Here is a 26,664-nt window from a genome sequence, read left to right as displayed (position 1 = left end):
TAAATCTTCCTCCATCCCTTTATTTTTAGCCTTTGTGTATCCTTGCATGTGGGATGGGTTTCCTGGATACAGCACACTGATGGGTTTTGGATTTTTATCCAATTTGCCAGTCTGTGTCTTTTGATTGGTGCATTTAGTCCATTTACATTTAGGGTTAATATCGTTATGTGTGAATTTGATACTGCCACTTTGATGCTAGCTGGCTGTTTTGCCTGTTAGTTGTTGTGGATTCTTCATTATGTTGATGCTCTTTAGCATTTAGTGTGATTTTGGAATGGCTGGTACTGGTTGTTCCTTTCTATGTGTAGTGCCTCCTTTAGGAGCTCTTGTAAAGCAGGGCTGGTGGTGACAAAATCTCTGAGTACTTGCTTGTTCGCAAAGGATTTTATTTTTCCTTCACTTCTGAAGCTCAGTTTGGCTGGGTATGAAATTCTGGGTTGAAAGTTCTTTTCTTTAAGAATGTTGAATATTGGCCCCCACTCTCTTCTGGCTTGTAGGGTTTCTGTCGAGAGATCTGCTGTGAGTCTGATGGGCTTCCCTTTGTGGGTGACCCGACCTTTCTCTCTGGCTGCCCTTAGTATTTTCTCCTTTATTTCAACCTTGTTGAATCTGACGATTATGTGCCTTGGGGTTGCTCTTCTTGTGGAATATCTTTGTGGTGTTCTCTGTATTTCCTGCATTTGAGTGTTGGCCTGTCTTGCTAGGTGGGGGAAATTTTCCTGGATGATGTCCTGAAGAGTATTTTCCAGCTTGGATTCATTCTCTTCGTCCCCTTCTGGTACACCTATCAAACGTAGGTTAGGTCTTTTCACATAGTCCCACATTTCTTGGAGACTTTGTTCATTCCTTTTTGCGCTTTTTTCTCTGATCTTGGTTTCTCGTTTTATTTCATTGAGTTGATCTTCAACTTCAGATATTCTTTCTTCTGCTTGGTCAATTTGGCTATTGAAACTTGTGCATGCTTCGCGAAGTTCTCATATTGTGTTTTTCAGCTCCTTTAATTCATTCATATTCCTCTCTAAGTTATCCATTCTTGTTATCATTTCCTCAAATCTTTTTTCATATCTTTTTTCAAGGTTCTTAGTTTCTTTGCATTGATTTAATACATGTTCTTTTAGCTCACAAAAGTTTCTCATTATCCACCTTCTGAAGTCTAATTCCGTCATTTCGTCACAGTCATTCTCCGTCCAGCTTTGTTCCCTTGCTGGTGAGGGGTTTTGGTCCTTTCTAGGAGGCGAGGTGTTCTGGTTTCAGGTGTTTTCCTCCTTTTCGTGCTGGTTTCTTCCCATCTTTGTGGATTTATCCACCTGTCGTCTGTGTAGTTGCTGACTTTTCAAGGGTCTCTGAGTGGACACTCAGATTGTTGGTGATGAAGTATTTCTGTTGCTTGGTTTTCCTTCTACCAGTCTAGCCCCTTCGCTGTACAACTGCTGAGGTCCACTCCAGGCCCTGCTTGTCTGGGGTGAACCTATAGTAGCTGCGGAACAGTGAGGGATGCTACCAGTTTCTTTTTCTACTATCTGTGTCCCAGGATGATGCCTGCCAAATGTCAGTCTTTTGGATATAGAGGGGTCAGGGAGCTGCTTGAGGAGACAGTCTGTACTTTATAGGAGCTGAATTGCTGAGCTGTGAGCTCTGTTGTTCATTCAGGGCTGTTAGGCTGCTATGTTCAATTCTGCTGCAACAGAGCTCATTAAAAAACCCTTTTTTTCTCAGATGCTCTGTCTTGGGGGGTTGGGGCTTTATTTTTGGATGTCCGTTGAGGTGTCCTGCTCAGCTAGGAGGCAGTCTAGTCACTATTTGCCTGCTGAGGCTCTGCCCTGCTGTTGTGAGGTTCGCCCTGTTGCTTCAGGTTCTGCTCTTCTGCTGCGGTCTCCACCCTGCTGTCACAGGCTACGCCCTGTGGTGGAGTCTCTCTGTTGTAGCGGGTTGCCTCGGCAATGGCAGGCTGCATCAGCAGTGGGCGTGTATCTCAGTAGGGGCGGATTGCCTTGGTAATGGTGGACGCCCCTCCCCCATGGAGCGTCTCAGGGAACGTCTCCACCAGGAGCGTTTGGAATCGCCGTTTTGTCCGTCCCACTGTGCTACCCCAAACGCTGTGTCCCTGCAATCCCCTGGGCTGGCCCACTGTCCAAGTCCCGTTCAGTCTCAAGTTCAGCCCTCTCAAGTCTCAGGTTGCCAGTTCAACAGGGCACCCGGACAAGCGCGCCCTGTGCGGAGCGCTGTGTAGGGCCGGCCGCCACCACCCCGTCTGCCGGCTGCACCAGCCAAAACCTCTGCCTGGCGTCCTGCATCTCCTTTATACCTGGGAATTTCCCCATTCTGTGGGCAACAAAGATCAGTCTGGAAATGCAGCTCTGACTCACCTCTCCGTGCATTCACTGAGAGCTTCTATCCTGGGTTGTTCTCACAGTGCCATCTTGAGTCCTCCCCTTGTGCATTCTTTCATATGCTTACGGGCCACTTGTATGTCTTCTTCTGAAAAATGTTCATGTCCTTTGCTCACTCTTCAATGGGATAATTTAGTTTTTGAAATTGTTGAGTTGCTTGAGTTCCTTATATATTCTGGATATTAGTCTTTTGTCAGTTGCATAATTTGAAAATATTTCCTCCCATTCGGTAGGTTGTCTGAGTATTTCTTGTGCTGTGCAGAAGTTTTTAAGTTGAATTAAAGTCCCATTTTTTTATTTTCTGTTTTTGTTGCTTTTATATCTTTGAGGTCTTAGTCGTGAAGCCTTTGCCTAGGCCAATATCCAGAAGAGTTTTGCTTAGGTTTTCTTCTAGAATTTTTATATTTTCAGGTCTTACATGTAAGCCTTTAATTTTTGTGTATGGTGAGAAATAGGGGTCTAGTTTTTCATTGTGCACATGGCTCTCCCATGTTCTTAGTATTATTTATTGAATAAGCGATTCTTTCCCCACTGTATGTTTTTGTTTACTTTGTCAAATATTGCTCATTTCTGGGTTTTGTTTTTTGTTCCATTGATATATGTATCTATTTTTATGCTAATATACCGTTTTGGTTACTATAGCCTTGTAGTATAATTTGAAGTCAGGTAATGTGATGCCTCTAGCTTTGTTGTTTTTGCTTAGTATTGCTTTGGCAGTTTAGGCTCTTTATTGGTTCTATATAAATTTCAGGATTAAAAATATGGAATGCTTCATGAATTTGCATGTCATCCTTGTGCAGGGACTGTGCTAACCTTCTCTGTATCATTCCCATTTTAGCATATGTGCTGTTGAAGTGAGTACTCCTCTTACTTTTTCAATGCCTTCCATTTCTACCTCTGATACGATCTTTGATGATACTATTCAGATGTTGGCCAGATTGTCTGAGAGCTACAGACCTGACCTCCTTGTCTGGTCCTTTCAACTGCTTTTAGATGTTAAGCCACTAGCCTATGTAAGGGAACTATATGAAATAGGCATTTATACTTGCTATGGTTTTTTACTGTCGAGATGTTGCCTGTCTCAGCATAGAGTGACTTCTGAATGCAGTGCCACATGGTAAATTCCTCTCAAGTCTCAGTATTAACAAAACTGTGTACTTAACAACTGCCTTGAATCATCCGGGTGAGTTACTCTTGTAAGGCGAGTGTGTTTCCACATAGAGCAGTGCATGCTTCACCGGCTTGAATACCAGGAAGGTTATCAGGAAAAGCTCTGGCAAAATCATGATGGTTTTATTGCTTTTACATTTTTATTCTACTATCATTGTATTTCCCTTGGATGTTTATTCCTTTACTCTCTCTCTCTCTCTCTTTCTATATGTATATATGTTGCATATATACATATATACACACACACATATATAATCTCATAAACTACTTTAATTCCTTGTGGAAACAAATTGTAGTAGAGGTAGCAAATCTATATCCAGATACCTCTGCATTATGTAAAATATAATGGTTTTGCCAATATGCTTTTTCCCTCCTTTCATACCATCCGTTGACTGTAACAATGGTTCTCAAACTCAAGTGTGTATCAGAATCAGCTGCATGTCCCCAACACACAGATGCATTCGATAAATGTTAGCCAAATAAATACATAAATGGGAAGTTCCTGCTTGGGAAACAAGATATTTCCTGGGAAAAGTGTGATAATTTGTAAAATGACTATTTTTCTACTGGGAATAGCACATCATTGGTGCTGGCCCCATACAGAGCAGAGCCGCTGTGCTGATCGGGAAGTATTTGAGCAGCAGCTAATGAAGACTGCTAAAGCCTGCTTTGCTGTTTCATCCACAGCACACAGGCAGCATCTGTCCTGTGGCTCCTTTGTCCTTCTTCCACCTCCTCAGCAATTAGAGGCTCCTGAACTACAATGGCAATGACTCAGGAAACTGTTGTTGAAAAGTCCATGTCAAGTTCTCTGTATGTCACCGAAGACAGGGACATTTTGGGGAGAACCTGGCTGCTAATCCATTCTTGTCATGAGGGAAGACTTTTTCTCTTTCTGTAGTGAGCAACAAGGCCACTTGGTAAGCTACAGAATTATCTAACTAGTATTTCTGAATCTAGAGAAATACAAGCTTTGCTTTATTAAAGGGCTTATTACATGTCAGTGTTGAAAATGAGACATGCTGCTGCTCAAACTTGCAAGTGTGACATGGTTCTTTCCCTTTTCACAGATGAAGAAACTGAGGTTCATGGAAGTTAAATAACCTGCCCACAGAGCACAACTAATAGGGAACTAAGCTAGGGCTTCAACTGAGATCTGTGAGAATCAAAGCACATGCTCTTCCCGCCCCTCAATAGCTTTCCTGCTAACCGCCAAGAGACTCTGGGCTGCCAGGAACATCACAGAAGGGACCACTGTCAATCATTAGATCTCCAGTCTTTAAGACATGCTTTTGAAGAAAGATTTAGCTGCTAAAAGAAAATATTAATATACAAAAAGGATAATACTACCATACTTCACAATATTGCTTCGTTTTAATACAAGAAGACTCCTCCAGCTTAAACATTTGATGTTTAAGAAGCAAACCAGCAAGCTGCCCTCTGGGAATGCACACTGTCAGGGATGGTCAGTGGCCCTAACATCATGTTCACAAGCTAGCAGCTTTGTACAAGCTGTCAGGACTCAGAACGTGGTACCCCAAAGTATGGCTTCTTGGTGTGCTGAGTATGATGGGCTAAAGGACATTGGAAGGGTCTCAGAAGCAGTGTCTCTTTGACCTTCCTCCATCCTCCTGTCTCCCACCTGTCTTTCTCCCCTGAAGTGAGTCATGGCAACCAGAATTCCTCTTTCCCAAGATGTGTCACAGAAACTAGAACCCCTCTCCTCCATGGGAAGCTGTGAAACCCAGAAAGGTCATTCTCTCCCTTTCCCCATCTCCCTTGAAGACCCTCATTCCAGAGGGGCCCGGCCCCATACCTAGGAAGAAGGAATGCTATACAGAGAGGTTGAGAAGAAGCTGAACAGTCAGGCCTTGCTGGGCTCCCTGCTTAGCCTATCACCATTAGATTACATCCTTCAGTCCATCACATGTCTACACTGCTGTCCATTCTTTGTCAAACCTAAGAATAAAAAACGTTTTCCCTGGGTCTTTGGATCTTCATTTCTGAAGAGTCCCATGTTACATTCATTATGCTTCTCTCTTTTTAACCTGTCTTTTGTTATAGGAGTGACTCTTATGATGGGTGGGGAAAGTATCACACATTTCTGCCCCTACAAGGCCAAAAATGTTGGCCTAGGAATGATGCGAAGCTCAAGGCCATAGCCACTCACAACCTTTTCTCTCTACCACCAAGACTTGTAGATATGATGTGAATAATTTTAATGTTGATATAGAGGGGAGCCAATGCAGACAATAACTTCTCAGTTATCTACAAGTTTGGTAAAAGAGCTCGCATCTTGTATTCTTTTCCCTGCAACAAACATTTATTCAGCATCTGCTGAATGACAGGTGCAGTTCTAGGGAATAGGGATCCAGTAGTGAACACAATTCAAAAAGTCCATTCCTTCATGAAAATTGCATTCTTGTGCTGGGAGACAGGCAATAAATATATTACACATAAAATGTTGATAACGGTACCATGTCTTGCTTACTGCCTTCTGTAAGCAACCTTTTATAAACTCTTTGCTAACTTGAAGGCATTGAAAGTTTTACAAAAATATTGGCTTGTTTATTAAAGAAGAAGTATAGTAAAATGTGCACTCATTACAGGTTGAGTATCCCTTGTCCAAAATGCCTGGGACCCAGAAGTGTTTTGAATTTCTGAGTTTTTCAGGTTTTGGAACATTTGCGATTTACTCTACTTACTAGTTGGGTGTCCCAAATGTGAAACTCCAAAATCCAAAATGCTCCGATGAGTATTTCCTTTGAGTTTCATGTTGGTCCTCACAAAGCTTTGGATTCTCCAGCATTTTTGATTTTGGATTTTTGGATTTCAGATGCTTGACCAGCAATATATTCCAGCAAATATTTAAAGAATAGGTATGTCTGTGTGGCCAGCCCTGTCCCTGGCGTCTTATATGTATTATCCCACTGAATTACCAGCAAACATTTAAAGAATAGGTATGTCTGTGTGGCCAGCCCTGTCCCTGGCGTCTTATATGTATTATCCCACTGAATCACCAGCAAACATTTAAAGAATAGGTATGTTTGTGTGGCCAGCCCTGTCCCCGGCGTCTCATATGTATTATCCCACTGAATTACCAGCAAACATTTAAAGAATAGGTATGTCTATGTGGCCAGCCCTGTCCCCGGCGTCTCATATGTATTACCCACTGATTACCACAGCAGCCTGTGAAGCAGGTACTCTTACTATCTGCATTTCCTGGAGGAGGAGAGTGTGGTACAGGAAAGTTAAACAATTTACTTGTAGTTAATCCAGGAAGTCACACTCCAGAGCTCACAGTAGGCACTGCTATACTGTCAATGACAAATATGGCCTTTGTCACTCAACACAGAGATGGAATGTCACCAAGGTTGCAGCATATGGCTGCATAAATTGCATAAGCACAGTTGGGGATGGGGGTGGCAAGCTGACCCTGTTTGGTGCGGCAGACCTGTTGCTTTGCTATCACTGATTGCAGTTAGGCAATGTTGTTTAATTTAAATTTACCTTCACATAAGCATAATAAGACACCAGAGGAAAATCATGCTTTCCAACATAACTAGAAATAAAATTATTCATCTATTATTATTATTTGCCAATGAGACAATAATTAAAACCATGGAAGCCGTGTATATTCCAGAGACATGTATATAGGCTGACTATATACGTTATCTACACTTTAGATAGGACATTTAAAGTAAAGTAGTATGCTAGCAATTTGGAGGACAGAATGAACTTCTCCATACAAAATGTTCACACCTCTCAGCTTAACCTGGAGCTTCCAATTTCTGTATGGCCACTTCTCACCATCTGTTTATGTTGGCGCAGGGTGGGAGGCAATTCACTTCATTTGGGTAGGCGTCCTCCACTACACTTATGAGTAAAGACCTGCAAGCTAAGTAACAGAAATAAGGAGGGGAAATGAAACCCCAACAAGCACTTCACTGGGAGGCGTCCCTTGCAATCTGCACTGATGGGTATTAGTCTAGCAACCCCTGCCCACGGCAGCTGTTCCTCTGACTGCTGACAGGGTTTGCTTCCTTTACCCAAATCTGTGTCAGGGCAAAATTCCACTGAAGTATGGTCATAAGTTTCATCTCCCAGACAAATAAACAAGCAGCCTATATTCCACCAGACCAGATCTGAGTATGAGCAACGGCTGTGGCAAGAGTGCCTGTGGCCAGTACGAGTGTCACCTGCGTTAAGTCCGAGAAGTGGCTTTGGGCAGCAGTAGGAATGTTAAAAATGATGCTGCTTGAAGGAAAATAGTTAATTTCATATTTGAGGAAACTTTCTGGATGCTTACTTAGCAAATGAGATTCAAAATTTGAGCTGCTATTGCTTTCTTATTCTCTTTACACTCTGCATCCAAGGTAGGTCCAGTTTCAGAAGTGTCCTTTTTATTGCCTTGAATTTCTGTCTGGTTTCCTTCCCCCATAGCATCTTTAACCAGAAAGAAGGCATCTTCTCTTACTATCCTGCTTTCTGCTTGTGTGAGCTTAGAGATGTATTGTGTTCTCTCTCTCTCTGTTTTTCTCCTCTGGGGAAGCTTGTTAGGAAAAACCAGCTTTATAAATTGCAAGTTTTCCTGCAAAGATCCTTGGCATATAGCTGGCTGCTATTTCATCTTTTTAAAATATGATCAACATTCCGTGTCCTGTAAAAAAGGAAATTCCTTTAGAATTATGTAACTTAACATTTCTATCAAGGTTGATTTTTGTTTAGACCCTGGCAATTGCTCTGCATCATGGCGTGCGTGCGCGTGTGCACGCGCGCGCGCGCACACACACACACACACACATATATATAAAGCTTGAAGGAATAAATGATGGAATGGTGGATAAAAATGTTTATAAGTACAAATATGAACTGTGCAAAAAGGATTGGAATCCGGTGGCAGGTAGACATGGTGTAAGACTGGACCCACAAGTAATGGAGGACTGTACTGAAGAAATGTACCCTCTAAAGCTTATAAAATAATTGGAATGGGGGATGTGGAAAAGGAATCTGATATCGGCAACACAGCATGTCTCTCCTGTGAGCTGCTGTTAGTTTGAGGTAACTGATGACAATTCTGTCTGCCCTGATACCTGACATTGTTGTTTCTCATCAGTCTGGGCACCAGGCCCTTTGGAATTAACACTTGAGCACCTTTTAAACATTTGCTTCAGTACTGAAAAGTTATTTGCACATTATTCTGTCTTCCCTCCTAATGAGAATTCTTCAACAGTCAGACTTGTTTGCTCAGCAACTACCCCAATGCCACGCACAGAATGAGTGCTCAGTAAACGCAGAATGAATAAAACAGAAGGAGGGGAAGAAAGCCTATCAGCTTGTGGGCTCACTTTCACGTCTCATAAATGAATGGATACTCCAAGACTTGTAAAAGAGGAATTATGCCCTTGGGATGCAGGAGAAATCACACATGATTGTGTTAGATTAGATTGGGTTGGTTAGAGGCAAAAAAGAATTTGGCCTCAGAAAGCTATTTTCTTCAGTGTGGGAGTTTGATGTAACAGAATCTTGCCTTTGGATATTTCCTTATTTGGTTTCGGGTACTGATAACAAAAAGGACAAGGAGAAAGATATTTAGAAATGGTTCAAAAGGTATTCTGTTCAATCCACCCTGCCTCTTCCATCACCCCCTTGACCTCATCATTTTCCTTCCTCCAGGATGATCTTTCTAACCTCCCAATCTGATCATGTGTCCCTTCCCTGCAAAAAGTAGTCTCTATTCCTTTCAAAATAATGACTAGAACCCTTGCGCAGCTTGACAGCCCCTCCTGGCCTTGCTTTGAACGCCCTCCAACCTCATCCTTGCTCTCCTCTGCCACTCCCTCAAACCTGGGCTACAACCACCAAACGACTTGCAGTTTTCCTTACACACCCTGGTTCCCTGTTCTTTATGACTTTGAGGATGGTGCTTCCATCCTCCCCTTAAGCAATGCCCTTCCCTGCCTACACAGCTCCTACTCATCCTTCAAAATTTAACTGCTCCGCCGCCCACCATCTCTCCTTCACTTTTCACACTGAGCTCTGTCCAAATCTAGTAAGGCTCTGAAGTTGTCTCCTACACTCATTTCTTTCCTTTTCACCCTCTCTTCTCCCACCATAAGGTGACCACGGTTACACATAAGGACAATACACTTTCTGCTTTACACTCAGTCCACTGCTCATCAATAACGAGCTTTATAATCTCGCCAAACTATAAAAGCTGAACCACATGAAAAGGAACACTGGAGTTGGTTCCCTAGGGATATTGGCCACTGTGAGACATAATCGCTCACCTATGTGAGCACTTAGCTATGACCTGGGAGAAGAATCTTACATCTGACATCTGACCCACAGTCCCCTATGTCTTCATGGGTGGCAATATTTTACCACCCACATGGGGTATTTTCACTGTACTTGAACATTTCTGCTCAGTCTAAGAAATCTCTGCCTCCTTTATTGTGTTTCTCAGAAAACTAAGTGGGTTATTACATTTGTTCTCAGCAATAAGAGGGAAGAAATCCATACATATGGAGTGGAAATAAAATCAAACCCTAGAATTACAATCTAATTCCCAAGTGACAGTGAGCTATAGGAGAAGTCTAATAGGAATGCCTCAACCTCTCAGCTGGCCAATAGAACCCTAAGGTGTCTGTGCTACCCTGAGATGTTTCTTCTCGCACTTTGAAATATTCATTTGTGGGCTTGTCTTTCTGCTCCACCAACCTCCCAGAGAACAAAGTGAGGTTCATGTCTGCTTTCCCACTTCCCAGCACAGTAGCTGCCTAGAGCACAGAACTGCAATGAATTTCACAGAGAGAAAGTTATTTCCATTTCCATTCTCTTTTAATCCTTTCAGTTCTGTCAGAGCACAAAAAATTGATTGTGTGTTTTGAACACCCCTTTAACATTTGTTTTTCCACCCTTTTAAGCAGGCTCCAGTGGGCACAGTATCTACCTGGAAATGAGTAACTTGCTTTATTTTCCTTGTTCTTTCTTTACTGTTAATTCTATCCCAAATGGGAAGGCAAATGGAAGTAGTATCAAGCTGCTTTTAGCAAATGTATTCAAATAAAAATAAGTCTATTTGTGGAAAGCTATTAAGTTAAAATATAACATCAGTAGAAATGGACCTGGCCAAGATCATGGTGGTGCTATATAAAGGAGGGATGTTCAGAAAACACTGGCATACAGCAGGTGCTCAATAAATGTTCATTTGATGGATAAATGAATCTCTCTTCCATCTCCTCTCTTTTTTCAGTTTCTGTAAGCTTCATAATAGATCTGGCTCAGCCTCAAATTTGTATTACTATATTTGTCTCATATTCTGAGCGACAGTACTGTATCTGCTTTCTGCTCGGCCCCCGCCATGGACTAGCATGACCTACTCATAAATGTGCCATGTTTCTTTAAGTCTAGCTTTAAAGACTGATGTCAGACGTTCAAAGTCCTACAGAAGCTGGCTCCGACCTATCTTTCCACATGTATCAGCCCAAGTTCTCCTACATAAACCATGTGGATATTTGTGACTTCTGGAGTGATCTGCCTCTCTTCTGAGACCAAGAAGCACTTTGCCTGTGAGGAGACAATCACCATGTGTACATTGTGTTTAAGACATTCCTTTAGCTCCCTGTACTCTCTTTTCAATTGCATGCTCTTGGAAGGCAAGAATCAGTTCTCATACATTTTTCTACGTCTAATCTTGTTGCTGATGGAATTAAATAAATGAATGGAGATGTTTGGGGATGTACTGAGGGAAGAAAATGTGGAAAATTAATGACCTGCTTACAAATGCTACCTGAGCTGAAGAAATGAACAGCAAACCCAGTAGAGAGTGAAGCTCACTGGGAATATGAACGTGGTAATCGACCCAATTTGATCACGGGAACCTACCTCCTTTGTAAAAAGGATATGCAATCATATTTTAAAAAATATTTTTCAAAAGCCATTATTTATAATTAAGTCCAAATCCCTCTACTTTAAAGGCACAAAAATTGAGATAACATTAGAAGCATAATGTATGGATACCCACAGATTTACATATAACCAGCACAGTATTCATGCTGCAAATACGCATGGGAAAAAGGGCTTGGGTTCTTTTGCAGCAGACCTTATAAACCTCAGATGGATCACACTATAAAATTCTCTTAACCTTGACGCAACCACAAACCATGAGAACCATATTTGCAGTGCGTAATTCACTCCACTGGGTCTAATATTTGTTAGATGTTTATAGAAACATTGGAGAAGGCTAAGATGTCTGGTTTGTTAGGTTGACCGTTCCTTTCAGGGTGAAGTGATATTACCACGAAAAACATTTAACAAGATCCTCCTACAATAGCTGACTCTAACATTAATTTGTTGTTTTGTTTCATACCAGATGCCTCATTAGAAAAATAGCAATATTGAAATGGCAAAGGCAGCAATGTTAGTATCATTAGCATTTCTAGAACTATTCTGCAAAAAACAAAACAAAGACAGACTATCCTGGGGCTGAATACTGGCCTGAGTGGACCTCATTTGCATGATCTCCTAGAGAGACGGGTCACTTTCATAAAGAAACATTATTAATCAATCCAAAACTCTGGGTTTAAGGAAAAATCTTCCTTCCTGACCCTAGTCTAGTGAGAATTTCCTTCTGTTCCTTTTACACCATCAACAGAATTGAGGAGATACACTCTAAGAAGCATTTATATTAAGTGGGGCTACATCCGCTACGTAACCAATGGCTGTGAAGGACAGCATGTTAGACTGGTCTCCTTTTTCATGAGATTACCCAATCAAGGCCAAACAGGGCACGCAGCTCTGCTCCACAGCCCACCAAGGGCCAAGAAGTGCAGGATCAAATCTAGACGAGGTTTGATGGCTCTGTGGTCAATAGTGGCTATATGGTAAGTGGCACTAAGGCTCAGGAAGTCTGCAAACCCTATGGTAGTATTGGGTTGGCTTCAGAATGACATAACCTTTTAGGGAAATAGAATTATAGAAATTTTTATGGGAGTCCTTAATCCTGAGGCCAAGCCAAAGCAAAATGTAACCCGTGGGTTTTTCACCTAGTCCTGCCTCGGAGCCTCAGTCAATGGAGTTGACCTGTAATAGCACTGATCATTGGCATTCTTGGAGTTACCATTTGGTGGGTTTAAAGAATCCCAGCCCTTTGGGAAGCCAAGGCATGTGGATCATGAAGTCAAGAGATGGAGACCATCCTGGCCAACACGGTAAAACCCCATCTCTACGAAAAATACAAAACCTAGCTGTGTGTGGTGGCGCAGACCTGTAGTCCCAGCTTCTCAGGAGGCTGAGACAGGAGAATCGTTTGAACCCAGGAGGCGGACGTTGTGGTGTGCTGAGATCGTGCCACTGCACTCCAGCCTGGCAACAGAGCAAGCGAGACTCCGTCTCCAGAAAAATATATACATATTCAAACCAGGAGAAAATGCTCCTGATTTCCTACACTTTAACCACGTAATGAATCAGTATTTGAGGAACACACAGACCTCATAATTAAAGCAAGACTGTTAAGATTAAATATTTTATTCTTATAAAGGAATATAATGGATACAATTATCAATTGATAATGCTTTAAAATGCTTTTCACTCCTTAAGAAACCTTAAAATCACTCTGTCTTTCAAGACATACTTTGGATCTTGCTCATTTACATCTTGTACATAAAATATAAAGGTAATAAAAGCATGTACTCCACTCATTTGGCATAGTAGATACATTTTCTAGCCTACTGAATATGCATGGTTTTGCAGGGTTTCTTAATAGAAACCTCAGCCCTATTATTCATTATTATTATTATTTTAATATCAGTTCACTTTTCCCTATGTAGCTCTTGCTCTGACATTAGAAAAATAAACCAGGACATTTGAAATGTCCTGAATAAAGGGAAGAAGCAAAAAGAGTATAAAGATAGTTGGAAAGTCGCCCTCATCAAAATCATTTCCATACAAAAATTTAATTATAATTACCAACTTGAAGGGTATTCATAACTTGGTATCAAAGAAAACATCTAAAGAAGGCTATGGTAACCCTCCATCTTTCTCCCTGACTTTTTGCCTTTTAAAAATTATTTTTGTTGCCCCTCTGGAAATTTCGAATCACTTGTTTGTTGAAAGTTGTAATGAGACAATGCAATAGGCCCCAGCTAAGCAGTGAATTTGGAACTAGAAAAGGAGCATAAAAATAGCCAGGTCAGGCCGGGCACAGTGGCTCAAGCCTGTAATCCCAGCACTTTGGGAGGCCGAGGCGGGTAGATCATGAGGTCAACAGATCGAGACCAGCCTGGTCAACATGGTGAAACCCTGTCTCTACTAAAAATACGAAAAATTAGCTGGGCATGGTGGCGCGTGCCTGTAATCCCAGCTACTCAGGAGGCTGAGGCAGGAGAATTGCCTGAACCCAGGAGGTGGAGGTTGCGGTGAGCTGAGATCGCACCATTGTGCTCCAGCCTGAGTAACAAGAGGGAAACTCCATCTAAAAAAAAAAAAAAAAAAAAAATAGCCAGGGCAAACCCAAATGCCCATCGATGATAGACTGGACAGGGTAAATGTGGCACATATACACCATGGAATATTATGCAGCCATCAAAAACGATGCATTTGTGTCCTTTGTAGGGACATGGATGAACCTGGAGACCATCGTTCTCAGCAAACTGACACAAGAACAGAAAATGAAATACCGCATGTTCTCACCCATAGGTGGGTGTTGAACAATGAGAATACATGGACACAGGGAGGGGAGCACTAAACACTGGGGGCTGTTGGGGGGAATAGGGGAGGGACAGTGGGGGGTGGGGAGTTGGGGAGAGATAGCATGGGGAGAAATAGATGAAGGGGAGGAAGGCAGCAAATCACATTGCCACGTGTGTACCTATGCAACTATCTTGTATGTTCTTCACATGTACCCCAAAACCTAAAATGCAATAAAAAAAATAGCCAGGTCAGAAGATCCCGAAAGTCTGTTCTACAGATCTCTAGTCCTGAGAGATACTCTGTGAGAAGAGTTTTGGCATAGTGTGTTTCGGGGAAGCTGGTTATTATCATTCTCACTTAGAGGCACAGCACCCTTTACTCTACAAAAGGCTTCAAAGTTTTACAAAAAAACTTTTTGAAGAGATTTGCTACAGGATTTTGTAAAATACTGTCAGATCCTTGAACCCTCTCTGAAGAGTACCTCTACCTATTGCTTGAAACGACTGAAACGACTATTCTGCAAAACATACCTGAGGAATTGCTGACTTATCCTAAGTCCCTCCTTTTACAAATGAGGAAATAAAGTGTGATTCACTCTCCTTTCACCTAAACCCTAGTTCACTCATAAGAATCTTGGGTAAGTGTGGTTAACAGGATTTTCAAATTGATACAAACTGTGTCCATCTTTATAGTAGAAAAGAACGGAACTCCATGTGGGAAGGAACTGATTTAGCCAAGGTCACTAATTAACAAGGGTCTAGAAACCAGAATGTCTTCACTTCTGCTTTGTACTTTGCCCATCAAAAAAATGCTGTTGCCATGCTCTGAGATTTCAGAAATTACTATAGCTTGCATTTTGCTTTATCTTATGTTGAGTCTTTCATTTTTTTCTCTCAGGACAGTTGAAGTCCTTTGAACAAAACTCCACCTAATCCACTCACCAGCTTAAGGGACACTCTTTATTCTCCCTGAAAATATGGTCAGGCTGCCTAGAGTGAAGGAACTCTCATACCAGTAAGCTATTCTAGATGTTTCCTCAAATCTATTTATATTAGTCTAATTTGAAATTATAATGATATAATTTAAATGTTACAAAAAGTGCCGAAGTATGAGTGCAGAAAACAAGAGTCATTTTTCTAAAAATAAAATGGTAAGCTGTGTAAAGGTGGATAGACATGAGCTGTTAAGGTTTCTGCCAAAGTAGCTGTGGGTGAGACCCATGTAAATAATTGGAAAAATGGTGAAAATTTAGAAGGATTCTGGACTCAGATTGCTTTGCATTCTACATTTAAAGAAACTGACACTGGAATTTATAGATAATACAACAAGAGTGTGGTTTATGCAAGAAAGAGAAGCTAGAACTCCAATCAATAGGTTCATTTTAAAACCACCACCACCACCTTGTTCCTTCAAGAAAACATTAGTGAATGAATATATGTTTGCATGTTTTAAGTTAAAACTTAATGTTTGAAGAAAGCATTTTTAAAAGACTCTCTAATTCAACCTTTATAAAAGCTGACTACCAGCACAAATAAAACAGTTTAGGGAAATCATTACTATGTGTCTAAACATTTTAAAATGCGTATTTAATGTATTAGAAAAGCACCTCATTTCTGTGTGATAATATATTTTGAATTATTCTCTGTCCTATTTTACTTTTCTTGATTCCCTAAGTGCTTCACCAGTAAAACTAGACCAGAGGGTGAGGCTCATTGCCCCAGGGCTGCAAGGACACAAAGGGCTGCGGAATAAAAGCCTCCTCAGCTCTCACACAGTAGTTAAGAACATCTTGACTTTTAACTGGGTGCACCAGACACCAGAGACAGCCCAAGTCTGAAGGACTCAGAGCATAGTTAGAAAATTAACCAGAGAACAGAGAGCTCAAGGGTCATTCCACAGGAGTGTTTTCTTACTGTGAAAGCCAGAGATAACTTATTGGGTGACCAGAAGGGCTTACAGGGGACCAAACTAGAGTTCACAGTTTCTGCTCCTTTTTTGAGTCTGAAATATAGTAAAAAATATATACATTAGCCTTCTGTATTGGTGAGTTCTGCATCCACAGATTCAATCAACCTTGGAATGAAAATGTTTTTTAAAAAACGACGGTTATCATAATAGTAATACAAATAAAATGCAATACAGTATAGCAATTATTTATGTTGTAGTAAGTATTATACGTAATCTAGAGATTATTTAAATTATATGGGAGGATATACATATGCAACTACATGTAAATATGATACTCTATGATTTTATATCGGAGAGGAGCATGCATGGATTTCAGTGTCAGTGGGGCCGTGGTGAGGGCCCTGGAACCAATATCCCCCAGGTCGGAGGAATGTAGTTTACTTCCTGATAAAGTATTAGGAAACCAAAGTACAGCAATATATTCTATCCGATTTGATCTTTCCTGGCCTATATCCTCTTCTATTTCATTTAAAAACATTGGCCATGAACACTACATTATTTCTTGACCCTCAGTTTATAAACAGTTTATAAACAATGACTGGTGCCACTAGAAGGTTCATATCTCATCCTACCACCTCCTAGGGTCAATACCTGGTGTGGCAATAGAAATACTCAGATAAAATATGGATGGAAACTATCCCAGATCTCTTGCCTGAATTCCAAGCTGGTGAAGACAGCAAGCCTGTAATAGAAACCTCCAGTGTAGGCTTGATTCAGGCTGGAGCTGATATGGAGGATGCGTGACCTCGGAGAGCCTCTCAGTTCTTGGCTAGAGGCGGAAGGAAGAAGTGAAGATTCCTCAGGAGTTGTCAACATGCAGGAAGAGGTGTGTGGGTGGGCATGGAGGACACAGGTACACCCACTTCAAGATCAAAGGCTGTGAAAGAGACCATAGGTATCATCAACAGTTGGCCATATAGAAGATTTGAAGGCCAGGGTACCTCTCAGCAGATGCCAACGACCAGGAGGGATGAGCCTTAGGTCAGAGGCTAGAAGGCCAGGCTGTGAGGATATAACCTACCCAGGATGCTTAGTGAGCCTCCCAGCAGAATGGAAGAATATTCAGTTTCATCAAACATTTATCTAAAGAGACAGCCTTCATGGCAGCAGAATTTTGAGTTCTACATGTTGACTATAATTGGAGCCTTAAGAGCTAAGTCTAATTTAGTTGTAGAAACTAATAAAAAGTTATGCTCCTGCACATATGATTTGTGACTGTAAATTTTCCAACCCGCTATACCTGCACTGAAAAAATGTTTGGCGTATGAAAGCAATGTGCAATTCCTGCTGTTATTTTTAACAGTTATCAGTGCCAATGTTCTAGGCATTGTACCGAACAGAGTCGGACAGAATTCCCTGTTCACTTGGCTCATGGGCAAAATGAGAAGAACACAGTATACAAAGAGACGGTGTAATGGGGGAGAGGGATATGTGCGTGATTCTGAATGTGGCATATTTAGGAAGTATAAATAATCTCATGATGTATTACTTAGAGATGGTTGTCATATAGGACTAAAACTAGGCACTCATAGTTTAATAGACTAAATATCTCAAAAATAGTGCATAAATTTAAGAGAAAAATTTTCTGTTAAATTTGGTTGGCTATGATTCAGGATCTTCATCAGTATTCTTGGAAAATACTGATTTCTGGCCCTCATTCTTAAAAGCCTAGGGTTTGGCCTGGCCATTTGTATTTTCAGAATGTTCTCTTGATCCTGATCTGTAGTTTAGGCTGGTGGCCACTGCCATAGACAGCCATGTGTATTTTTAATAGATTTGCTATGTATGCTTGCTTATATGTTTATCTGCCATTCTTAAGAAGAGAGAAATAAACCATTTAGGCTAAATTACAATGAACTTTTTCTCCATAAGAAAACATCCTTAAATACGATAAGATAAGTAACATTCAATTTTGCGTTAATTATGATACACTTTTAATAAACTATATAAAAAGTAATAAGCCTACAAAAATGTGTTTGAAGTATCATGCCAGGGCTAGCATGTTCCTAAAATCTAGAATAATAAATGTTGTTAAGAGGCAAACGCTTGCATATTTCAGTTTGTAAAATGCTTACAGCACAGTACTAGGACACCTCATTCATCTTTTTTTTTTTTGAGACAGAGTTTCACTCTTGTTGCCCAGGCTGGAGTGCAATGGCAAGATCTTGGCTCACTGCAACCTCTGCCTCCCAGGTTCAAGCCATTCTCCTGCCTCAGCCTCCCAAGTAGCTTGGATTATAGGCATGTGCCACCATGCCTAGCTAATTTGTTATATTTTTAGTAGAGACAGGGTTTCTCCATGTTGGCCATGTTGGTCTCGAACTCCCGACTTCAGGTGATCCACCCACCTTGGCCTCCCAAAGTGTTGGGATTGCAGGCGTGAGCCACCGACTCTGGCCTCATTCATCCTCTTTACTGTTCTGGTCACTAGACATAGTTTGTGTTTTGAAAATTTTAGCCTGGGTTGCTGAAATCAGTAGAAACAAAGCATACTCTACAAAAATATGGTGGTGATATTTAGAATCATAAGTTAGAAACGAACTTTTCTCTACATTGGAAAATCTAAGGAACAGAGATAATTTTATACCGAAAACTACCTGAGTGTTTATTGCTATGACAGCCTTTAATGATAGGAGGCAAAGGCTGGTAAAAGTAGTTTCTGTCCTAAACAGTTGAAATGACTTGCTGAAGATCTTTCCTAAGTGAGATTTTGTACCAAAGGCAGGAAAGACTGCTTAGGGTCAGGGCCTACAGGTTTTTAGCATCTAAGTTCCCTTATTCAAGACTCAAGATCCCCAAAACCAAGTGATTAAAGTTAAGCTTTCAGTCTTTGACCATTAATAAAGTTAACCTGCACTTTTGTACCACATTAATGCCACTGGTCATATTGGGAACCATTAACTGTGATTTGTAAGTCTCAAGCTGTGTTCCCAAAGGGACCGACTGTCTAGTAGTAAGATCTGAGAACAGGAGATACTAATTTGCTGATATTATTGATAGGGTTATTTTCTTGCTTTTTATTTTTATTATTTTTTATTTTTTGAGGTGGAATTTCACTCTTGTTACCCAGGCTGGAGTGCAATGGCGTGATCTCAGCTCACTGCAACCTCCACCTCCTGGGTTCAGGCAATTCTCCTGCCTCAGCCTCCTAAGTAGCTGGGATTACAGGCACACGCCACCATGCCCAGCTAATTTTTTGTATTTTTAGTAGAGACGGAGTTTCACCATGTTGACCAGGATGGTCTCGATCTCTTGACCTCGTGATCCACCCGCCTCAGCCTACCAAAATGCTGGGATTATAAGCGTGAGCCACCTCTCCCGGCCGATTTTTTTTTTTTTTTTTTTAGTGAGGATAATTACTTTTATTTCACTGAGATAGTAGTTAAATTAAAAACTCTCTCTTTCTTTTTCTCTTGGTTCTTCCAATAAATAGTACAATAGTCAATAGATAGAAAATTCTTTGAACAGCAGGGATCACAGACATGCTGTATTTCTGGTGTCCTTCTAGTGTGCTGAATACATGGGTTTGGTTGCTGTTGACTGCCCATCTTAAAAGACACCTTCAATGAATTTTCCCTTTCTATTTATCTAGAATTCTGGAAAACTCCATTTCTATATTACATATAGAAATTTCTCTTGCCTAGATAATATGTTTAACCAATTTTGAGTTTTCGAGAAAAAATAAAGTCCCCATCTTCTATTATAAAGTCGATTTAAGTTCAGGAATCACACAGATAAAACTGCAGCTTTCTTGACCTGGGGTTATTTCTTGTGGGTTCAATGAGAAGTTCCTAAGAGTGTCCTTCTCAGAAGCATAGGAACAGGAAGTCATTATCTGCCCTTTTTTTCATGATCAAAAACTTTTACAAGTTAATAGCTGGACTACAAAAATGAATACCTGCTGTTGGCTATCGAGTATCCCTAGCTAATATTAAGGAATAATGAAAGTATCCTCTTTCCAGTGGGCATGTGGACTATCACATCATTATCCAAATGCTAAAGAGTCACAAAAGCAGTCATTTGGAGTTTTTTCTCACTAAACTGAGGATAGCTTTCCTCCAACACCTTCATTTTCAAAGTAGTGAGAAGGTAATATATTTGTTGCCAATTTCTTTGTTATTATTATTTTGCATTGCACAATGAAAGGAAATTAAGAGAGAGAAATTTGATGATTTAAGGCAATGCATGGAGAGTGGTGTCTGGATTTAAGGAAATAAACAGGTAGTCTGAGACCAAAATTTTCATCCATTAAAACCTGCTGCTTTCTATAGGCCAATTCAAATTTGACAGCCATTTAGCTAGGACAAAACAGAAACATTTGGGTAGGTGACCTCAGGTGGACTGAAATTTTTCCATCTTCTGAGGGAACTCTAGAACGATGAAAACTAAAAATGGCTGCTTGGCAAAAGGGCAAAATTGGCGATTAGGAATCATTGCCATCTGCTAGTGCCTGCCTTTGCAGTGTCCGGGGGAAGTTGATTATGGAGCTGTATTTGGAGCAAGCTTCAATGGAGTGACTCACCTCCTTTCTTGGACAGAAATAAAGGATTGGAAAGGGATACCTCATTTTCTAAATATATAAAAATATTGCAGAAAATTAGAATAGGAATCTTTCTGATGACATCAACAGTGTCTAAAAAAACATGAGCCACCAACAGAGAAGGTTGAGTGGAGGTGGGACAAGATTTCTATAAAACCTGTAAGGCTCGTTGCTTGCTGGGAATTAGAAGGAGTCATAGTTCTAATCCTGGTTTTGGCCCACGAACTGCTGGAGGATAAGATATTTAAACACTCCAGAGTTTAATTTCTCCAGCTGTGAGTTGAGAAACACTTAGATGAGTACAACCAGAGCAAATTCCTATTAGAAAGTTTTAAATGGTAAATGCCTATCAGGTAAACTTGTGTTCTCCCTGAGGACAAAAGCATTAACTGGGCACCTACCTTGAGCCATGTTTGGGATGCAGTTTTTGCGCAGTTTTTTAGGATGAAGTCTGAATCTTATACTTATTTGATTACTTTTTGCACAGTGATTGGCTTATCAACTGTAATCAATAAATATTTGTTGAATTAATTGATTTTGCATAAATTATCTCAAATAAATTAAATAAACCCTTTTTCTGAGGGTAGGGGAAGGCAATAGAGGTATTAGTCATACAAATAAATCAAGATTAGATCCTTATTTAAAGGTTTCTTCTTTTACCCTCATAATTAGAACTGTCATTTTATTTGATTATCAAGAGAAGCGTATTCCCTAGACTGTCAGTAGATGGATTAGAACATTTGGAATAAGTAGGAAGTTGTTTGCTCACTTTCAAGTTGTTGAGTGACTAGAATATGTCTCATTGTGGGGTATATGATGACATGGTATGCTGTAGTTAATTGAATCACCCAGCAAGCACATGATATAAATTTTCAGTCCTACAGAAAGGCAATCCAAGCCAGTTTTCTAATGAGCTGATTGATGGCTCTTTTGTGAACTATTTAGCAGGAACTGAAATAAACAAGACTTGATTCCTTTTACCGAATCATAGCACTTCTCCTTCTTCTCTTACTGAAGCTGGGCTGCCAAAGACGTGAATTGATAACATCTACTTAGCTGCTACAGGTTTAGCATGTGCCAGAGGTTGAATATTTACTTAATGTCAAATTAGCATACAGCAGTGAAAAGTCAGTCAATGGCAGCTGGTTATCAGAGTGGGTCCCTGGACCCCTAGAAGCAGCATCATTTGGGAGCTTGTTAGAATGCAAATTTTCAGATTCAAGGCCTGCTGAATCAAAAACTGTGCTTTAGCAAGCGCTTCAGGCTGATATGCACTCAAGTTTTGAAACTGCTGATGTATGGTATTTAATGCCCCAAGAAACAACCAACGATTTATTCTTCTTAGTCCGATTTATATTTTGGAAATAAAAGTTTGTTACATATTAATCTGTTCTGCATGGATATCTGAACTTTAATAAACCAAAAGAAGATTTCTTGTTCTCCCAACAACTCTAATGCTTTACTTCATATATTTTATTGTTTTAGGTGAGACAACTTCAATTCACATCAATAACTGTTGTCAGAGCACCTACTGTGTTAAGTTCTGTGAGGCAAATGCAAATGAATGAAACTTGTTCTTTTCCTCTAGGGTCTCACAATCTAGTGGAAGAGGCTGACCTAATATGAAGCCTAATGTGGGAGGTTTATTCTTCCAGGTACTATTAATATGCACCTACTATGAGATGGGAACTAGTCTAGGTGCTGGAGACAGCTCAGGGAACAAACTAAATACAGAGCCCTTCCCTCGAGAAGCTTACAGTCTAGCGGAAGAAACAAAATAAACAGAGTGAACATGTTAGATGAATCAACATATTTAAATATATAAATACATAAATATCTGACAGGTCACAAGTGCTCTGCAGAAATGCCAGGCCAGGGAGGTGACGGGGCATGCCTCTGATGGGAGCACATGGAGCTGTGGGAGGCTGGTGTGTCCACAAGGGTCCTGACTCACTGAGGCCTCAGCTCCAGGGATGGTTAGGTGAGTTTGACCAAGTTAAATTTTCTTTCCAAGTCTTTGTTTCCTTGGTTCTAAAAGAGTTTGAAGTGGGGCTAGAATTGTGATTTGAAAAAGTCCTTTGGCTGACTGTGAAGGGCTAGGGTTGGGGGAAGCCCAGCTGGGGGAACTCTGTTTCCTGCTCCATCCAGAACCATAACCTGTTTATAGATCAGGCCTTCTGTATAAGTGTTTATTTGAAAATTGTTTCTGCAGCTGAAGAAAAAAAAACAAACCACTGAACCAGATGATCTCAGTTTGTTCCAGTTGTAGTTCTACAGTCTTTACTTCTTCATCAGGATTCCTTAGCAGGAAGAGAGACTGTTTTTTGTTTTGTTTTGAGACAAGGTCTCACTGTCACACAGGCTGGATGGAGTCAATGCAGCCTTGACCTTCTGGACTCAAGCCATCCTCCTGCCTCCTGAGTAGCTAGGACTACAGGTATGCACCATCACACCTGGCTAATCTTTAAATTCTGCTTTGATGGGGTCTCACTTTGTTCAAGCCGGTCTTGAACTCCTGGGCTCAAGCAATCCTCCCACCTCGGCTTCTCAAAATGTTGGGTTTACAGGTGTGAACCGCCATGCCCAACCAGAAAGAGATGTTTTGAATTTTTTGCAGGAAGCTGTTATGGAACTACAGATAAAATGGTAAATATTTCTATTAAACATAGCTTCTATTTATCACTCAAAATGGAATATAAAAAAATTTCTGAATTTTCCTTAAGAAGGATATATTTACCTTATCTATTTTCCATATTAATACAAGAAGAGAGAGAACAATTACTTTTCTATGGCTGTATTCAAATATAGATACTCTGGGACTTAAAATTTCCCAACAGATCAAATCTCAGCTGACAGAAGTTTCACTCCTTAGTTAGCTTTCTATGTAAGAATATACTATGGCTGAAAATTACATCATCTCCCTAATCTACAACTACGTGTCTTGCTAGCTTAGAAACACTGCGTGGATGTTGCAAGGAACATGACATGAAACATTACAAGGATAACGTACTTTTCCAAACAGAAACCAAAAGAATAGTATTGAAATAAATGACAAATGGGAAACCTGTCACTAATTTGAACTGAAAACTGATTACATTTTACTTTCGTAGCAACTCACCAATGCTGCCTTAATGAAAAGCCCTTCCAATTGTCACTATGGCTTTTTCTTTTCCCTAAGATAGGTAATTTTATTTTATTTTATTTTTAGGTGGGGGGAATATTCAATATCTATTCTCTTAGCAATTTTCATGAACAGTGCAGCACAGGTTAACCATAGTCATCATGCTTTATAGTACATTGCAGAACTTATTTATCCTGTCTAACTGGAACTTTGTATCCTTTAACATCTCCCCATCCTCTCCCTTCCCCCAGGCGCTGGTAATTACCATTTTACTTTCTGCTTCTATGAGCTCCACTCTGAGTCCACATCTAAGTGAGATGGTGTAGTATTTGTCTTTCTGTGCTGGGCTTTCCTTATTAGCATAATGTTTTCCAGATGCATCCACGTTGTTGCAAGTGCCAACATTTTGTTCTTTTTTAAGACTAAAGAGTGTTCAATTTTTAATATATAAACTATATTTTCTTTTCCTTCCTTCCTTCCTTCCCTCCATCCTTTCTTTCCTTCTTTCCATCCTTTCCTTCCTGCCTTCCATCCTTTCCTTCCTTCCTTTCTTTCCTTCCATCCTTTCCTTCCTTCCTTCCCTCCTTTCCTTCCTTCCTTTCCTTCTTCCTTCCATCCTTTCATTCCTTTCTTTCCTTCCTTCCTTCCATCCTTTCCATATTTCCTTCCTTCCAGCCTTTCCTTCCTTCCTTTCCTTCTTCCTTCCATACTTTCATTCCTTCTTTCTTTCCTTCCTTCCTTCCATCCTTTCCTTTTTTCCTTCCTTCCCTCCTTTCCTTCCTTCCCTTCCTTCCATCCTTTCCTTCTTCCTTCCATCCTTTCATTCCTTCTTTCTTTCCTTCCTTCCTTCCATCCTTTCCTTTTTTCCTTCCTTCCCTCCTTTCCTTCCTTCCTTCTTCCTTCCTTTCCTTCATTCCTTCCTTCCTTCCTTCTTCCTTCCTTTCCTTCTTTCCTTCCTTCCTTTCTCTTTCTTTCTTTCTCTCATTATCTTTCTCTCTTTCTTTCTTTTCTTCTTTTTTTTGACAGACTTTCACTCGTGTTGCCCAGGCTGGAGTGCAATGGCATGATCTCGACTCACTGCAACCTCTGCCCCTGGGTTCCAGCAATTCTCCTGCCTCAGCCTCCCAAGTAGCTGGGACTACAGGCATACACCACCACGCCTGGTTAATTTTTTTGGTATTTAGTAGAGATGGGGTTTCACCATGTTGGTCAGGCTGGTCTTGAACTCCTCACCTCAGGGGCTCCACCTGTCTTGGCCTTCCAAAGTACTGGGATTACATGTGTGAGCCACCATACCTGGCCAAACCACATTTTCTTTATTCATTCATTGCTGATGGACACTTAGATTGATTCCATCTCTTGGCTATTGTGAATAACCCTGCAGTGAACATGGAGTGCAGGTCTCCCTTCAACTACTGATTTCATTTCCTTTGGATATATATCTTGAAAGTCAGAAATATCTTTCGGAAGTTGGATAACTGGATCTGATGGTAGTTTTACTTTTAATTTTTTGAGGAACTTCTATATTATTTTCCATAGTGGCTGTACTATTTTACGTTCCTACCAAAAGTGTACAAGGGTTTCCTTTTCTCCATATCCTTGCCAGTATTTGTTATCTTTCATTGTTTTGATAATGGCCCATTTTATTATTATTTTTTTGAGATAGGACCTCTCTCTGTCACCCAGGCCAGAGTGCAATGGTGCAATCTTGGCTCACAGCAACCTCCACCTCCTGGACTCAAGCTATCCTTCCACCTTCCAAGGAGCTGGAGCTATAGGTGCATACCATGACACCTGGCTGATTTTTGTATATTTGTAGAGACTGGGTTTCCCAATGTTGCCCAGGCTGGTCTTGAGTCCTTGGGCTCAAGCCGTCCACCTGTCTCTGCCTCGCAAACTGGGATGATAAGCAAGAGCTGCCATACCCAGCTGATAATAGCCGTTGTACCAGGTGTGAGGTGGTATCTGACTATCGTTTTAGTTTGCATTTTCCTGATGACTAGTTATGTTGAACAGTTTTTCATATGCCTGTTGTCCATTTATTTATATAAATTAATTCTTTTAAGACATGTCTATTCAGGTCCTTTGTCCATTTTAAATTAGGTGATTTGTTTTCTTGCTTTTGAAACTATGGCTTCTTTTAAGAAGAACTTTAATAGTTTTATCATAAGCTGAGTTTAATAAGCTCAGCTTGACAATCATGTACAAAAATAAGAAAATGCTAAAAGCACACTAACTGAGCTTCAGTCAAACTCTCTATGAACCTCATGCAGACTTAAAATAGTGGGTGACTTGGTCAAGTGGCAGTTCACTGCAGTGCAGCTCATGGAAGGGGGAGCCTAGTTATGACTTAGCAAGGTAATTGAGGAGATTAAAAAGGAACAAAGATGGAAGCTGCTAATCGCAACTTAAAAAGGACATTTTGAACCGAATTCCAAACATAATATATGATTTATCACTTCCTGGGAATTCCTTTGTGCCCTGGAGAGTTTTAAGATCAATTAAGCCTTTGCATCTTAAAAATAATAATCATAAAGAGGAAGAAAAGTTAAAACAAGGAAAACAGCATACTGGCATAGAACAAGCTATTTCTGAAATATCAGTTACATTTGGATGCAAAATTTCAAGTTTTCTTTTTTGGGAGAATGTCATCTCTCTGAAAACTTATTTTAAAACCTTTTTTTTTTCTGTAGACTTCCTCTGTGGTCATCTGAAGACATCTTACCGGTTTTAGGAAAGAACAGTAAGTCCTGACAAGTCTTAGACCTTAGATAGATGGTAAT

General features: G+C 40.5%; 1 protein-coding gene and 1 non-coding gene across 14 annotated transcripts in view; both read right to left on the bottom strand.

Annotated features, from left to right (window-relative positions):
* DLGAP1 (DLG associated protein 1) overlaps nucleotides 1–26,664 on the bottom strand; it is a 1,035,773-nt gene that overhangs the window by 397,619 nt on the left and 611,490 nt on the right. For 8 of the 13 annotated variants that reach the window (XM_035269693.3, XM_035269689.3, XM_035269699.3 and 5 more), the window contains one exon: nucleotides 16,873–17,097. The exons of the other annotated variants lie outside the window; for them this stretch is intronic. The gene's annotated coding sequence lies outside the window, so the exon portion shown is untranslated. The remainder of the gene's footprint in view (nucleotides 1–16,872; nucleotides 17,098–26,664) is intronic. 13 annotated transcript variants of the gene reach the window in all.
* LOC118146999 (U6 spliceosomal RNA) lies at nucleotides 3,146–3,252 on the bottom strand. The gene has a single exon (XR_004733182.1). It is a non-coding gene; the product is annotated as a U6 spliceosomal RNA (small nuclear RNA).

This window comes from Callithrix jacchus, chromosome 13 (assembly GCF_049354715.1).
Source record: "Callithrix jacchus isolate 240 chromosome 13, calJac240_pri, whole genome shotgun sequence".
NCBI lineage: Eukaryota > Metazoa > Chordata > Mammalia > Primates > Cebidae > Callithrix > Callithrix jacchus.
The sequence above is the reverse complement of the archived record's forward strand: the minus strand, read 5'-3'. Positions and strand labels throughout refer to the sequence as shown.